The sequence below is a fragment of the Bombus impatiens genome, unplaced genomic scaffold, assembly GCF_000188095.3.
Source record: "Bombus impatiens unplaced genomic scaffold, BIMP_2.2 scf_0491, whole genome shotgun sequence".
Classification (NCBI taxonomy): Eukaryota; Metazoa; Arthropoda; class Insecta; order Hymenoptera; family Apidae; genus Bombus; species Bombus impatiens.
Genome location: NT_176910.1, coordinates 46,485 through 62,634, shown reverse-complemented (window position 1 = coordinate 62,634; position 16,150 = coordinate 46,485). Strand labels below are relative to the sequence as shown.

The window sequence follows — 16,150 nt, the reverse complement described above, 5'->3', positions numbered from 1 at the left end:
GAGCGATGGAAAAATGTAGAGGAAAATAATACTGAGAAGCAACATTACGAAAAAGAAAAATTACACGGTGAATAAATATTAATGCAGAAGGATAGAAATAATCATCGTATTGTACGAAGAGTGAAAGAATAAATGTAGAATAACATGAGAAAACAGGATGAGAAACGGAGAGTAAACTGATAAACGTTGGAAAATTGTAAAATGTTGAATTCGTGTGCTGTAACCCTTAAACGTTTGAAAGTTGTGACGAGTTGAGTTTGTAAACTTTTACTTATGTAGTTGCATAGAAATGAATATTGCGCGATATAGGATTAATGTAAAATATTAATGATACATTGGAATTAAAAATGCAAGAGCGAATGTGATATACGTACCATTAGAATGGATGAGGTGGAGAGACAGTGCAAGGAAAATTTGAAAAGGAAATTAAAAAATAATATCGTGAAATATAGAATTCATGTAAAATATTAATGATAATTATGTCGCAGATAGAAATGAAAGAGGAAATACGATATAACGTCAAGTAGTACGAGAAGAGTGAAAGATAAATTGAAGAAAAATTTCTGAACATATAATTAATTTTAAGTGAAACGTTAAATGCCGAAGGCAGAAATTGACATACGTCGAAAACGTGGGAGTTGAGAAACCAGGGTTAACGTTCATTCAAAGTTAAACATCGTTCGCCAATAAAATGCGTAACAACCAAGAAAATTGACTTTTCCGACATTCTTTAACGATTATGCACTGTATTGGATGATAAAAGGTTTCCATATAAAATCTGATAAAATGTAATAACAAAAGCTAAAATGACAGAAAAGACGTACGGAAAAAAGGTAACTTTAACGGAAAGGCAAACAGAGGAGAGAAAAATGTGCCTAGTAGGAAAATAGTCGAGATGAAAAAAGGAAGTACACGACAGAAAATCTCTGACTACTACGAATAACAAAAAAAAAAGAATGAAAAAAAAAGAGAAAGAAAGGGAAAGGATGAAGAAGTCTAGAAAGTCTGCGTTAAAAAGAAGAAAACTGAAAAAAGATACTGACGAATGAAAGGAGAAAGAAAACTGAGAAAAACTTTCTCACTCGTGCTCATAAAAAAATATTGCGTGTGAAGGAAATTTTCATAAGCAAACACACGAACGAAAGTGAGAGAAAAAGTAGAAATGAGAGAGCTAGCGAAAATTGAGTTGAAATTATCGAGGGTGAGAGTGCGAATGAACGAAAGTGTGTGTACTGGTACCATAGAGTTGGGGAGCAGTTTTCATCGCGAAGTACCATAAACAGGAATACAAATATTGGAGATAAACGCGCGAAAAACGTTGGACCGACGCCAACACGTTTTTTCCACTTTTGTTTACCGATTCGTTATCTTTTTATTTTTATTTTTACACGTATCATAGCTATTAATAATCGTGCTGCTGGATATATGAGTTATTTGACTTTTCTTCTACATAAAATATATAGATAGATTCTTCATCGTTCTATACAAATTTCATCCACATGTCTGTAAGATTGACGAAGTTACGAGAAATTTTTTTAGTCGACGATTAGTTGACAAAATTTTATTTGCATCTTCATATATAAACTAGATTTTATTTACATTATTGAATTGATCAAAAAGTTCATTTATGATTTTCTTCAAAAAAGCACACCAACAGTTTTTAGTCCAAAACTATTATTTGGTCTAAAATCCTATTTCTCTTTTATATTTTTCGATAAAAATACACGTACCTAGATACTACAGTCTTTAACCCCTTACCCTACGATTTACGTTCGAGAATTTTGGGCCGAAAACGTAAACAAGCTATTATATATTATATTATATATTATATTTGGCCCGATCATCGTACCACGGGCTATGGCCGTAGTTGTAGGTTAAGGGGTTAAACAATTTTTACAACACTCCTCTATACACCAATAAAAATCGAACAAACTGCATTATCCAATCCGATACATATATATTCTTCTCAAATATTACATACTCATACAATGTAGATATTAAAAAACGATACTAGTAAACGATCTTTTTCAATTCGTTTTTTATAATTGTCTCTGTTACACCAAAAAGGCCAGAGAAGAGTAGGAATAATTTAAATTAATTCTATTCGTCAACTCAGTCCAGAATTGTCATTAAACCAACGAAACTACAAAAGAGAAATAATAAATTTCCGAACATTTGTGGATAAGTTAAAAAAGAGGAAATCCTCTAAAAGGAAGACCTCTAGTTGAGTCTTAAATATTAATAAAAAAAAAAAAAGAAGAAGAAGAGAAAGACATTGCTACATATAAAAGTACCTAATTTCAATTAAATCAAGTAGAAACAATTTTTTCGAAACCTACTTTTGGTACTAAGATTCTTCTTGCATCCAACTTCTGTTTCAGTTCGCGAACAGAGATATCCCGTTGGCTAGAAATAGAAGAGATGAAAAATTATTCGTAGTCGTTACCAGGGTCCAGATGCGTTACGAATCGTGGTAATTTTGCACGCGCGAGCCATCGCTATCGTTCGATAAACAGACACGGCGATGTATCCGAACGAGTAAACGCAATCAGAAGCTCGAATTCGACGCGACAAAATTGCGCCCCTTAAACGGATTACGCGATTCCGCACAATTATCCAGCGTCGCGCGTTACTCGACCGAAAAAACGGCACGCTGATAAATGGCGAGGATTTCGACGACAATCCGAAAAACAGGGGGACGATATTTACGCGAACAGATATCGGGAATAAATACGTTAATTATCCTCGGTAACGATTTTAAATCTTTATCGAGCCGTTTATTAAATTGAAATTTTAGGCCTCAAACTTTCACGATAATTAAATAGAATATACATAGCTTTTCGTTTACAAATATGTAAATAAGTATAGCAACGAGAAGATCTGCCTTCTTTAAAGCCACTTTTTGTTTGTCACGAAGGATATAACCTAACAAATACGAAGATGGTACTCCGCTGGGGGTAGCCACCCACATGTTATATTATTATACCACTAAGCTATAATATTTTACCAAATGTCCTACTGGACAAATTGTAAAATTTAAATAAATAAAAAAGAACTTTTTGTTTGTTCATTTAATTATTTCCAATACTCAATTGTGATTTTCTCTGCGTGCATAACACGTTTAATGAACGAAGAGAAATATTAAATTACAAATAGTAAATGAAATGTATATAAAAATTGATAATATGTATCTCGATTTAAAGACACCAATCTCCACGTGCAAAGATGTTTTAAAGTTTACAAATGATAGAAAAACAGATTAAAACTAAGATTATACGACTAATTTGTACAAGTTATACGAAATAGTTCAAAACATTCACAAATACTTTTTACAAAGTTCATCATGACACGAGAAAGAAATAAACGCTAATATTATGCGTAGGTTCCATTTCTCTGCCAAGATTCCGCGAAGAAGATTCCAATGAAATGTCAGACAGCAATCTTTCTTTCTCTGTACGTGGGCTTATCGGGCGCAGGAAGAGCGTGCAAGATAATTTCAAGTAGAACACAGACGGTAAACGGGACAAATGACTTTATCAGAAGACGAGTCACGGGCCTGGACGGTTTCTTCATTTGCATCAGAATCGGTGCAACTATAAATATCCGTGATTTTGTAAATAGATCTTAACGCGACCGATTAGCCAGAACACCAGGAGGTCCTTCCTGCAAATTTCAAACCGGCGAAAACTGCTTCCACGCTCAGCGATTACTTAACAAGTGACCAACCTCTCGAGTAATCAGCCTTGATCATCGTCAGTTCAATATTTCAAAGTAATCTTTGTTCCAGATACTAATTGCTGTCCAATTTTCCTCCTACGTTAAGTATATCTATCGTATACTTCAACATTTTTATTTTATGATTCTGACTTTATTTATCATTTTTTTTTTTTTTTGTAAATTGTAATCACAAGTTGTTGAATAGTTTTGTATAGTTTCTAATAAAATTATTCTAAATAATTGCATAGTTTTAAATGACAGTTTCCGATTTCCAAGTTTTGGATTAGATTTAATTACATTCTGTAGATTATAGTACCAAGTTCTTCAAGCTCTTTTCATTTTCTCTATAGTCATTTCTTTTTCCTTTCACGATATCATAGTTTTACATTTTATTTTTTAAGTTCCCTAACATTTCCTATTTTGTATTTCTAAAGATTTTATCATTTTCTATTTGTCAATTGTATTTCTGCACATTCTATGACAAGACAAAACTGTCTTCCCTCAGGTTCTCAGAATCTTCGAATTTTCCTAGCTCACCTTTCGATCTCGTTTGCCACCCACAAGAAGCTCGGAACCATACGCTTTTAAATTTGCTAACAATAAATATTTCTTAGGTTTAAAAATCTGTTCTTTACTTCTTTCTTTTTTCAACTGTTTCTCCTGACTTAGCATGGTTTCTGGTTCTGACCAGATTCATGGTCCTCTTTTTTCTGAAATTCTCCCGAGTTTTCTAAGCTTCCTGAAACTACTACTCTCGATTTCGCAAAATGTTCACAGCCTTATCGAATCGCCCCCCGCTTTCTCTCGTCTTGTGTTTCTTCAACTTCTTCTACTTCTGAAAAGTTCTTAAATCTGGCCGTCATGATTTTACGCAATTTTTTTCCAAACTTTATTTAACTTCCCTAACTTTATTTCTTCTAATTTTATTAAACCTTATTTCTCTCTTTTTCTCCTTCAACTTCCTCCTTCACCATTTTTCTTCGTTATCTCGATTTCGCGAAATTCTCCTCAATTTGTATTCTCATTCAACGATTTTCTCTAGAAAATTTCTTTTCATCGCTATTATCCTCCCATAATTGCCCAAGAACTGGTCCCCTATTTTTATGTAAACCCGCGAATTCGGTATTTCCATTGAAATTCCCGATCCCGTTCTTCCGCAACGCTAACCCCCGCAATTCCTCCAATAATATCTCCCTTTTCATCGTGATAAATTGCGGGCAATAAATCCATGTTCCATTATGCCGCGTATTAGTTGGCGGGCGATAAATTAACATAAGAATGGACGTCGAATAGAGTCCGAACGATACCGCGGAGATGCAGTTAACCATCGTGAAAATATTCTAACGAACTTGCACGAAACCGACTCTATTCGCCGAATTCTCATCTACCTTTAGCCGGTCCATTTCAATCGTTAGAATACAAATGAATTATCAAGGAAACTGATAACTGCACGACTTTTGTTTGATTACGGGCTATTAAAAAAAAAGTCGAATATAATCATTACAAATATTCGGAAATGAGAATTTATTTGACCAATATATATACAACATCCCAGACTTTTTAGAATTTTTTGATCGTCTATTAATTTGTTGCTTCAGTTTTACTAATTTATTGACTGATAGTTTTCTTTTTCGATAACGAAGGAGAAATGAGAACAACCTGTTAAGTTCACAGATGTAAGTTTAAGGATGACATGTAAGTTGACGTTATTTCGTAAAAATCAAAGGTACAATCATTAACTCTTTGCACTTCGAATTTTATTTCAATTTCGTTAGCAGCAACTCCCAACGCTTTTAAGTGTTTTATTTGAACTTTACTTTAACTAAAAAATAAGACAATTTAAATAAATAAAGGAAGAAACAAATTCATTTAAATATCAGTTTTATTCACACTATTGTTGTATTTTGTAATTTTTAGGTGTATGATATATCTTGAAACAATTTCCAGGATGCAATCCTGGTTTTCTTTCGCACGTTGCACAAAAAAGGAGATAAAATTTGATGTCGAGTCAGACTCGACATAGGAGTGCAAAAGGTTAACACGTTGACTGCCACGCGTGTTTTCACTGAAATCTCTGCTAAGCATTCTCTGCTAAGTACTCCCATCGATATTTTAATAATGCGAGTAAATAATTTTTATAATAAACCATTTTCGTATTACTTTTATAAAAATTCAATAGTTTTATTATTTCCTCTGGAATATCTTTTCAAATACCTACGACGATCTTTCGCAAGTAGTCAAATTACTAAAGTAGTAGTAGCGTCACCCGAATGCGGGTGTCGTGGCAATCAACGTGTTAAGACAAGTGACATTTAAAATTTGTCGAAAAATCAATATTTTGAAAATTACGAAGAACATCGAACCATACGTGTTCGACTCCGAAACTAAATACATAAGTAATTCTGGTAACACGTATATCGAATACGCAACAACATATCAAACTGTGGTGGAAGGTGAGACGTGTTGTTGGTTAAATTAATAACGAGGCGAGTTAATTTAATTAACTATGTTTACAGATATTTTAAAATGTAGAATATCAAATTAATCGCAAGCGTTGCTCGCTTGATGATATTCGTTAGAAGATACTGCGGTACTGATACTAATTATTATGCTGATTCGCTAGACTGATTTGTTATACTTATTGGCTCGACCAGCTGACTTTTGGAGGACTTTTGGTCGTCTATTTATAGACTCTGTAGACTATTTATAACTCTGTTCGAGGGGGGTACCGGAAGGTTTGAACTTGTTGTCGGTTGTAGGTTACACGTAGCGAAATTGCTTTGTCCAGAGTTTGTTTATTACATTTGGTGCGTCGTACAGTGTTAATCCTCTGTGGCAAAACAACTATGTGAGGTATTTTCGTATCGAAACGTCCTAAGACGCATGTGCCGCTACAAAACTATACAATCCCCAAAACTATAATATCCCGTAAAAAAACGAGAAATGTCAGCTATCCTGTCCTTCTCCCGTACTCTTCGTTTTGAATATTTTATAATTTTCTTTTATCATGTGAATTCTATGTAGTTTCGCGCTTTCCAATTAAATGCATGAACACCCATAGTCCACACATTGTCGCCCTAATTCTTAACTATTCCATCTCCAGCGGTTTGTAAACTGACAAAACTGAGTTGACGAAGTATAATAATAACGTGCGGATTTAGGATTTACGAGAATCGAATATTTCCTGCTCTCTAAACAGAAACCCCGCCGTAATCTGTATTTTTTCTTATATATATGAAACATATTATACATATGAATGAGACATATGTGAATTGGAAAATTACATATTTTTGAAAGATGTAGTTAGAAACTATTAAAACAAATGTCGAATATAAATATTAAAAATATTCGGAAATAAGAATTTTATTGACCTATGTATATACAACATCCCAAACTTTTTAGAATTTTTTGATCGTCTATTGATTTGTAACACTTAAGTTAGAAAGTTTAGTAAATTAGAAACAGTTAATTCGTGATACAGTTTTGAAAAGGGATTTTAAATTTCGATGTTCCCCGAGCTGGAAGAAAAACAGAATAAGAGCGTAAAGCAAGATGGACCTTAAGCAGCATCGATAGATTTAAACGGCAGAATGGTCTGTTATAGGATGAAATGAAATAATCTCGCATATCCAGTCGTCACGTGAATCTCGTTTTCACCGCCCCACTCCACGGTGCCCGATGGCGCCATTCAAAAAGTAATCCCATAAACTTCCTGCCGGTCCACTTCGAAAGCTCCACCAACGGAAATAACGAAATAACTCCGGAACTCGATAGATTTCACCTTTCCGCGTCTATATCGTCCGTCCTCGTTTCATATTCCGCTTTTGTCTCCCAATTCCAAGTTATTCCATACCTCTCACTCCTTCGTATTTCACGATTTCTGACTCTTCGAATTGCTGTTGCACGCATATTTCAATATACATTCCATAGTTACACTCGATCCTCGTGAAATCTTACGTAATCCAAGTCCAGAGAGTTCAGTTTTCATCCTAAGCAAACACGATAGCCTGTTGATTTTTAAAATTCGACCTTTTTCTGTTTTATATGTATAGAATATTGGGTGGAAAGGAGATTTTCAAATTTGCTATCCACTACAAAAGTCTCGTTCTTTCTTAAATATAATTTGGTTGAATAAGGAGAAAGGTTCGATATTAAAAGGCTCCATTACATGTGTTTTATTCTTTAAATGTCGCGATTACCCATACGTTTTAAACAGTTCGTTGAAATCGTATAAATGTTAAATAGGAAAAAAAAGTGTACAAGAGAAAAATTTATACGAACGATCACGTGTGTGCTATTTTAATTTTTTATCGATTAATCTTTTATTAATTCTACCGCACATACTGCAATGTATCCGTCCCATTACGTCCCGCCAAATCCCATCTGCTACCGACGATTCATTCCCCTTATTCATTTTTCATTTCGTGTCAGAAGTTCCCTGGCTAAAGAGCCACTGAGTTAACACGTTAAATGGCAGTGTTGTACTTGATTGGTAGGAGTTGCACGACAGTTAAGAAATACTGCGCTTCTGTGATAGTGCATTATTCAGCGAAGTATAAAACAGCGAAATATCGATCGCCATGTTAAAATATCATACGGCCGTGTTCGACGTCCGGGTAATATGCTACGTGTACAATTCTGTGCTATCCCGGAGGATATATCAGTATGTAACTTTGAAGTTACACGTTACAAAGGATTAATTAGTGTGCGCTTTACTTTTTAGACTTAACTAGCTTTTAAAATCGATCGTCACCTAATGTCCGATTCTTCTAATCTAACTAAATCACTGTATGCAAATTTCGTATATAATATATGTAACATGTAATATATTATATAAAATCATACGACAGATTCGATTAGTCACGGATTAGCAACAAATTAATACGGAAGAAATATTTTGTTATTATTGTAAGAAACGTTACGATATACGTCCTTAAATACCGAGCGATCGTATGTTAAGAACATGCAAATATGCTCTTTACAATATACAGTTCATCTCCAATTTTTATGTGTTATACCATATGACCAACTATTAGGTTGTCCGAAAAATTTCTTTCATTTCTTAAGGTGATAATAGATGAACAACAATTTCTGTTTTATATTATTTTATCGACTTAGGTATCATCCATTTCGTTCTATTTCTATTATTATATTCATGCATAATTCAATAAACTAATATAAGATAAAAAACATTGTGCGTCTATTATTTCTTTATAAAACTTATAAAACTTTAATATTTAATAAAATAGTTGACATGCGTGTAAGTTGTATTCGCCACGTATATTAGAAAACCTCTCGATTCTCAGGGAACGATATCGACAAATTTAAGCAAGAAACTACACGTATACACGCACTAATAACACATTAATACGATCAATTCTCAAAGGATTAATCAATTTGGAAAATTGCAATCGTAAAATGAAATAACGAGCTGGTCGCGTCAACTCCAAACGACAAAGAGAACGAAATTGATATCGAATTCGATTCGATATAAAATGACAAAGGATTAAAGCCAGTAAAAGTCTTCTAGTAGCTATCTATTCCTTTCAAAGGCAACTTTTTCCACGTCTCTGCTCTTTTTCTTCTCTCCTACCCTTATGACATCCAACCGCGCGTTCCTTCTTTCATTCTCGATCCGAGGATTTCCGTTAATTCGAAGCCAAATTGTCGCGCTATGGGACGCAAAGAAACAAATTACAACTAGTCGAAGCATCTTGCTTTCCTCTCTTTCCTCGTTATCTTTATCATCCTCGAATTTCACTGGTTAACCAGCTCAGTTTTCGGGTCTTTGAAAACGTTAGGTCGAAAGAGGTGGTTCACCACGCTGATCTGTTCTTCCAACAACTTCGTCTTCTGTTTATTTCCGCCGGTTATAGTGCTCCTTCTAAATTACATCAGCGTGGCTTTCGTCGACTCTGACAAGTTGCTTTAATCTCGCGATAGACGATAAATACGGATTTATTCTGTTTTGGCTTATAAAATTTGACATATAGTCTGCAGGTTGCCCGACCATCGGAAACGATATTGCATGGAACACTCGCTGGATTTGCATAGAATTTGACAATCAGACCGCGATTTTTTATGGACTTGTGAAAAATGTAAAAATGTAAAAATGCATAGAATGTATATGATATATTATGTACGCGCATAAAGTATCCAAAATGACGTATTCGTTATCATATTTAATCAATAAAATGAATATACCAACCAAATCCTGTATTTTAAATTGTATCCTGAAAAGTATAGTTTTGCATAAAAATTCGCGATCTAACGATCACCGATTAAAATACGTCACATTATAGAAGATCAAAAAGGTATCGCTGTAGCGTTAAAATGAAATACTCTTTATCATTTATAACCAGTAAAACGAATATCCATCTAAATACTACTTTTTAAATTGCATCCTGAAAGATATGAATTTGCATAAAAATTCGCGATCTAACGATCACCGATTAAAATACGTCACATTATAGAAGATTAAAAAGGTATCGATGTAGCGTTAAAATGAAATACTCTTTATCATTTTTAACCAGTAAAACGAATATCCATCTAAATACTACTTTTTAAATTGCATCCTAAAAAATATAAATTTGCATAAAAATTCGCAATTTATCGATGACCGAATAAAATACGTCACGCTATGGGAAGTTAAAAACTATAGGAGGTCAAAATTAGTATCGATATAGCATCACGTTTCACAACTAAAAGCTGTTAAAACGTATCGTCACGTTCTTCTCGGTAAAAAAGATAAACAGCTGATCAAACGAACTATAATGGAGCGAAAAACGATGCGTCAAAACTCTCGGCGGTACGTAAAAACACGGCCTTTTACATTGGACCATTGAAAAATCTACTGATTGCAATCTTAAAGAAAATCGAACGTAAGAAAAACGTTTCATCTGAAGCTCGGTTCAAAAATTGAACCAATTCAACCCGGCACATTTCAGAAAAGAAACTAGCAAAAATGACATTTCAGACATTCATCACATTCCTCAGATAACTTTGTCTGCTGTTTGGAAAGAAACGTTACCGATCACGGATCCATTCGCCTCAATATGAAAAGTTTTTCACGCGGAGGCAGACGGTCGAAATATCGAGTCTCGAAATATCGATCTAGTTTCCCTAGTCATCCTTTTATCCTGCATACCCGGCGAGCTCTTTTATCAGACATCAGCCTTTGTTTCGCGGGATATTTCGAAAGTACGAGTATTGTACGGTTTGGAAAATTTGTAACGTTAGTCACAGTCGATTCTATCGTGATCTATAAACATAGGTAAAAATTATTAATCGATAAAAATGGCTACAACTTATTCAACGTTTATTAAGAATTGTCTCGTGTTATTATGTGTTGTAATTTTTGTGACATGCGTCACATGGGACTTCGACTGTCATATTAAACTGAGAAATATGAGTAAAATAGAAAAAAAGATTCATTGATTTCAATTCAGTTGATCGATATTATTTCCAGCATCAAATGAAACTGTTTATAATTTAGAAAATAAATCTCAAACGATATTTTTCTACAGGAACTTTCTTCGCCGTTTTAACATGTAAAATCGACTCGATAGATAATATTCATGACATCACGTATTCTTTAATGATGGGTAATGCCATAAAGGTAAAGTACCACCCATTTTTTCCACTACAAACAATCAAACGTAACAACGCTTTTTGTGCGTGCCACGGTGATTTTCTTCGTTTAGAATCCCGTAGCCACGAGGCTGTGTCATTGGTATTCCTACGATTTGCGAAGGAAAAGGGAGCACAAAGCTTTTTGCTGTACTTAATAATCGTCGACAGCCAACCACCGTAACTCGAGCAGCTCGCGACCGTGGTCGTTGGCTCCGAATAAATTTCTCGTGAAACGTGAAATTCGATAAATCCTCTTTACCCGGTCGCCGCGAGAAATGAGATTCGATCGTGTGTTCGAAGAATCGTTTCGTCCCGACACGACGATTCGTTGCTGTTTTATACGTGGAATTAATATTTTCCATATCTACAGTAATAAATGTGCAGTGTGCGTGAACGATCAAAGGACTTTCGTTGAAAAATCCAATAAAATGTATTGTGCTTTACAGAAATCGAGACTTTCCGCGGTGTTGGTTGTTCTTTGTAATTTTTTATCGCGACGGATTTTCTACGCAACGAGTGATTTACTGTGGTAAAGAATTTTTTGCTTTTCCGTGATTTCTCGCATGTAGGGATTTTTCTATGTTACTAGTGACTTCTTGGTAATTTCTTAGAAATTTCTTGTATGCAAAGTTACTCTTATCGGTAGTAAAAAATTATGACAAAGTAATGGCCAACATTATGATTTATAATTTTCTACCCCGATGGTCTTTTTTTTTCAAGTTTCGAAGACTGACGGTTTTCTAAAACGAAATTAGATATTTTCTCACACGTTGTACACGTACCTTTCTTCGTAAGGTACACTCTTTAAAAGGTATTAACCCTTTGCACTCCGAATTTTATTTCAATTTCGTTAGCAGCAACTCCCAACGTTTTTAAGTGTTTTATTTGAACTTTACTTTAACTAAAAAATAAAACAGTTTAAATAAATTCACTTAAATACCAATTTTATTCACACTATTGTTGTATTTTGTAAATTTTAAGTGTGATATATCTTGAAACAATTTCCAGGATGCAATCCTGCTTTTCTTTCGCACGTTTCGCAAAAAAGGTGGGACTGAAGGAATGTCGAGTGGGACTCGACAAAGGAGCTCCTCAGATAAAAACTGATGTCGACTCGACATAGGAGTGCAAAGGATTAAAATATTTGTGTCTTAAGACGACTAATTTGAAAGATATTTCTCGTATCAGGAACAAGAAGAGACGCAGAGCAGCACGTGCATATTTTGTACGAAATAAGAATAATATCCTTTTCAAATATTTCGCCAAATATTCGCCAATTCTATATACATTTAATTATTATCATTATTTCACGTTTCATTATCTAGAATACTAATTATAATTTTCGAAACAGCATACCTGTACTGTTCAACGATTGGTAATGAAACTTGGGTATAAGATCAGAGCAGGTCGGGAACCTGTAACAGAAAGAATTATCGCAAGGTCAATTAGTGCCCTGTCAAATTCTGATCAGAACGAGCCGTTCGATAAAAATTATATGTCTCCTCCTTTTTTTTTTTTTCTTTTTTCTCGACTAAAAGGATGCTAACGTGGAACAGTAAGATACGCGTTCCATTGTACCTACGAAAGACGGTTATCATTGATGCTATAGGATATTGAACGGCGCGCGAAACGAAAAGCTTAAACGAGACGATAACGAGAAACGGGAAACGAAATTTACCGGCAACGTGAAAATTACTAGGTATTTCCTCTTGGGAAACTTAAGAAGCTCTAGAGGCATTTCTCCAGAGGGAAGTTTCAGGAAATTGCTTTGGCTACGCCGTGCTACGCTGATAGGAATTAGTTCGATGCCGCTTTTCTAGGTTCATGGCTTCTTTCGCGCTTTATGCCATTATTCAACCATTATTCCACACACATGCGCCACTTTTAAGAAAATTTAATTCATAAAATTGAATAAGTACAGCGGAACTTCGCTTATTCTCGGCTCGTTTATACGAACCACATTTTGTTTAGCGTCAGTCACTATGAACTCATAAGTGAGCCTCCATTATCCGAATTACGTTGTTAGGGTGTGCTTTCGGTTATACGAACGCGTATTCTGAAGTTACACAGGGCCGTGTGTTTTGTCTAAATTGATATATAATTTAACAGAATTTCGATCGAAAATGTTGTTCAATTTCAGCTATACAAACATTGCTTGCTGTTGTTATCGGAATTAATAAGAGTAAGAGCAGCTAGTATGTAGTTATAATTAATAAATATATTTATTTTAAGGTAAAATAGCCCTTGCATTTCAATGAAATAAAAAATAAAAACACTAGGAAAATGTGTTTTCAATTGAAATTTCTCCTATAATCGTCCAAAAGTATGAATTCGAAAGGGATAAATAAAATCCATTTAATAATGCATACTAATTTCAATTTTAGTCTTAACGTGTATATCTTATACGTAGAAACATTAGAATCGAAAATAAGAAAATAAGAAAGAACGAAAATACCGAAGCAAAGGGAATATTTTCCAAATTAATTCTCATCGCACTGTGCTTCATTTTGTATCGCAAATTCTCTACAGTCGAACCTCGATGAAATTTCCCAAACCTATCTATTTCAAAGAAAACTTATTCTCCTAACAAATATTACTAATCAACGAAGCGCTAAATATTAGTTCGATCGATCAAAATCTCACATAAATACAACTCTTACAAAAGCTCATCTATATCAACTGCATATCATAAGAGAACATAATAATCTGTCGAGGACTTCCGCAACTTTTTCACGACCTACATTAGCCTCGAAATAACGTCATATCATTCCGAAACTTGATATCTCTTCTCGCGAGTCAGCTGTGTTAACCGCATTTCCGCTGGCAAGAAATGGCATTTAATTACTTCATCGTCGGTAAATTCGATGGAAATACAATTACGAATTCACCATCGTGAATATCTTCCTTCCCTGTGCGACTCGCTCCTTTTTCCTTCCAGTTTTCTTCGTCACGTTTTATTCGCTGGTCCCGAAAAAATATATTTATTAATTGAACTGAATTATTATTTAGTAATTGTATTTCCATTAAAAATCATATGAATATTTCCATTGAATATGTACTCCATATATATTTATATAGTGTCCGAATCCGACACGAGAAACTCGTTATCCACTCAGGTTGTTCGAGAGTGTCGTTTATTCGAGAAACTAATTTTATCAATTTCCAGAAGCGCGAAAAAGAGGAACAAGTTCCTCTTGGAAACGCCAGTACATCTGGTCCCTTTTGAGGCTAACTTGCGGCTCCGCAAACGTCAGGAGAGCCATATATAAATTTCACCAACGATCCCTGTACAATGGGAGTTTGTTGTTAACGGAACGACGATAACTCAATGATATTCTCCGTTTGCTTTCGCGTAATCAAATACGGTGGCGCGCGGAGGTTTCAGGCCATTTGCGTTATTAGTATTTGCGATAATATTGAAATTTGTTTGGTAGACAATGTTTTCACCTGTCATTTCATGGACGATATTTAAAGATGATTTTCTCGTCGTTAATTTTTGGAGATGACCAGGCAGGTAAAAATAAACAATTCTCAATCTAAACTTTACTTTAAAGAGTATAAGAAAGAAATGAATAACATAAATTAGGTTTCCTAAAGTATTATAAACAGAGCAGTTGTCCAGTACTAAATGAATCTGTTAAGAAATTGTTAAAGACCGCGCAAAATTTGAATTATATTAAATCCACCTAAGAGTTTTGGAAAATGGTATAATATATTAGAATTGGTTTTAAGCGTTACATTTTAATTGCATTATACCTCGATGTACATCATAGTACCTCAGAATATCGTGTAAGAGAGCAAGCTCATGCTCAGAGAAAATGTAATACCAAACTTGATACATTCGGTACACCAGTGTATTATAACGTATAATGCGAATCGAAGGAACAAGGTTCAAGATCATTCCACGGAGGCCTTCCTCGTATTCTTCGCTTACGTAACAACAGATCATTCCATCATCATATCGTACCACCACCTGTATTTTATTACAACATATTACGCGAAGCTTTCAGGCTGAGAGACACGAACAAAGCTGGAACAAGTTCCTCTGGTTAAATTGTAAAACGCAATAACAAGAAAAAGAAGGAAGCAGGACGCGAGCCTAACATAAATTCCAACGTGCAACATCGTCAAGAACGGTCTCGCTACACCTCCTAGCATTCCAAAATTATTTCTCTGCGGTGCTCGGTGCACGGCCGACAAGAATAAAGAAAAGAAAACCTCGCTGAACGTCGTACGCGCGTATTTTCGCCGAGCATCTTCCGTCATAAATTTCCGTCACGCGGGGACGTTGCTATCGCGGAGGCCACGTTTCCTAAAGAGAGGAAAAGCATCAGGAAGGAAGAAAGGAAAAGAGAAAGAAAGGAGGCGTGTGGCCACTTTAATTTCGCGAGTGTTCACGGTGGCGCGGAAAATGTCCCCAATTTCGCGCGCGCCTCCGTGAAGACAAAGCAAGAAACAGGGAAAGCAAAGGAACAGGGACGAGAAAAGGGTTGACGGAGAAGAGGCTGGAAAAGAAGTAGAGGCCGAGCAAAAATTCTCATTCTCTGTGAAAATATGGTGGAAACAAAGGGCGGCGACGGAGTTACAATTAGCGAAACAACGTGCAAGGAATGCCAGCCAGTCGGTGGTTTTGTTCGCGGCAAAGAAAAAAGAGAAAAGAAGATCGTAAAGTTTCGAGGGAGGATTTTGGTCGCAACGTATTCTTGAATTACTTCGAGCTGTTTCCTCTTCTGTTTCCTGCTTCCCTTTGATATTTCACATTCTTCTTCGCTCCCTTTCTTTGACTGTTTTTTTGACAAAG

General features: G+C 35.1%; 1 protein-coding gene across 1 annotated transcript in view; it reads right to left on the bottom strand.

Annotated features, from left to right (window-relative positions):
- Positions 1 to 16,150, bottom strand: part of LOC100741349 (prolyl 4-hydroxylase subunit alpha-1) — a 225,029-nt gene that overhangs the window by 172,554 nt on the left and 36,325 nt on the right. The window contains exon 2 of the mRNA XM_012387903.3: positions 12,706 to 12,764. The gene's annotated coding sequence lies outside the window, so the exon portion shown is untranslated. The remainder of the gene's footprint in view (positions 1 to 12,705; positions 12,765 to 16,150) is intronic.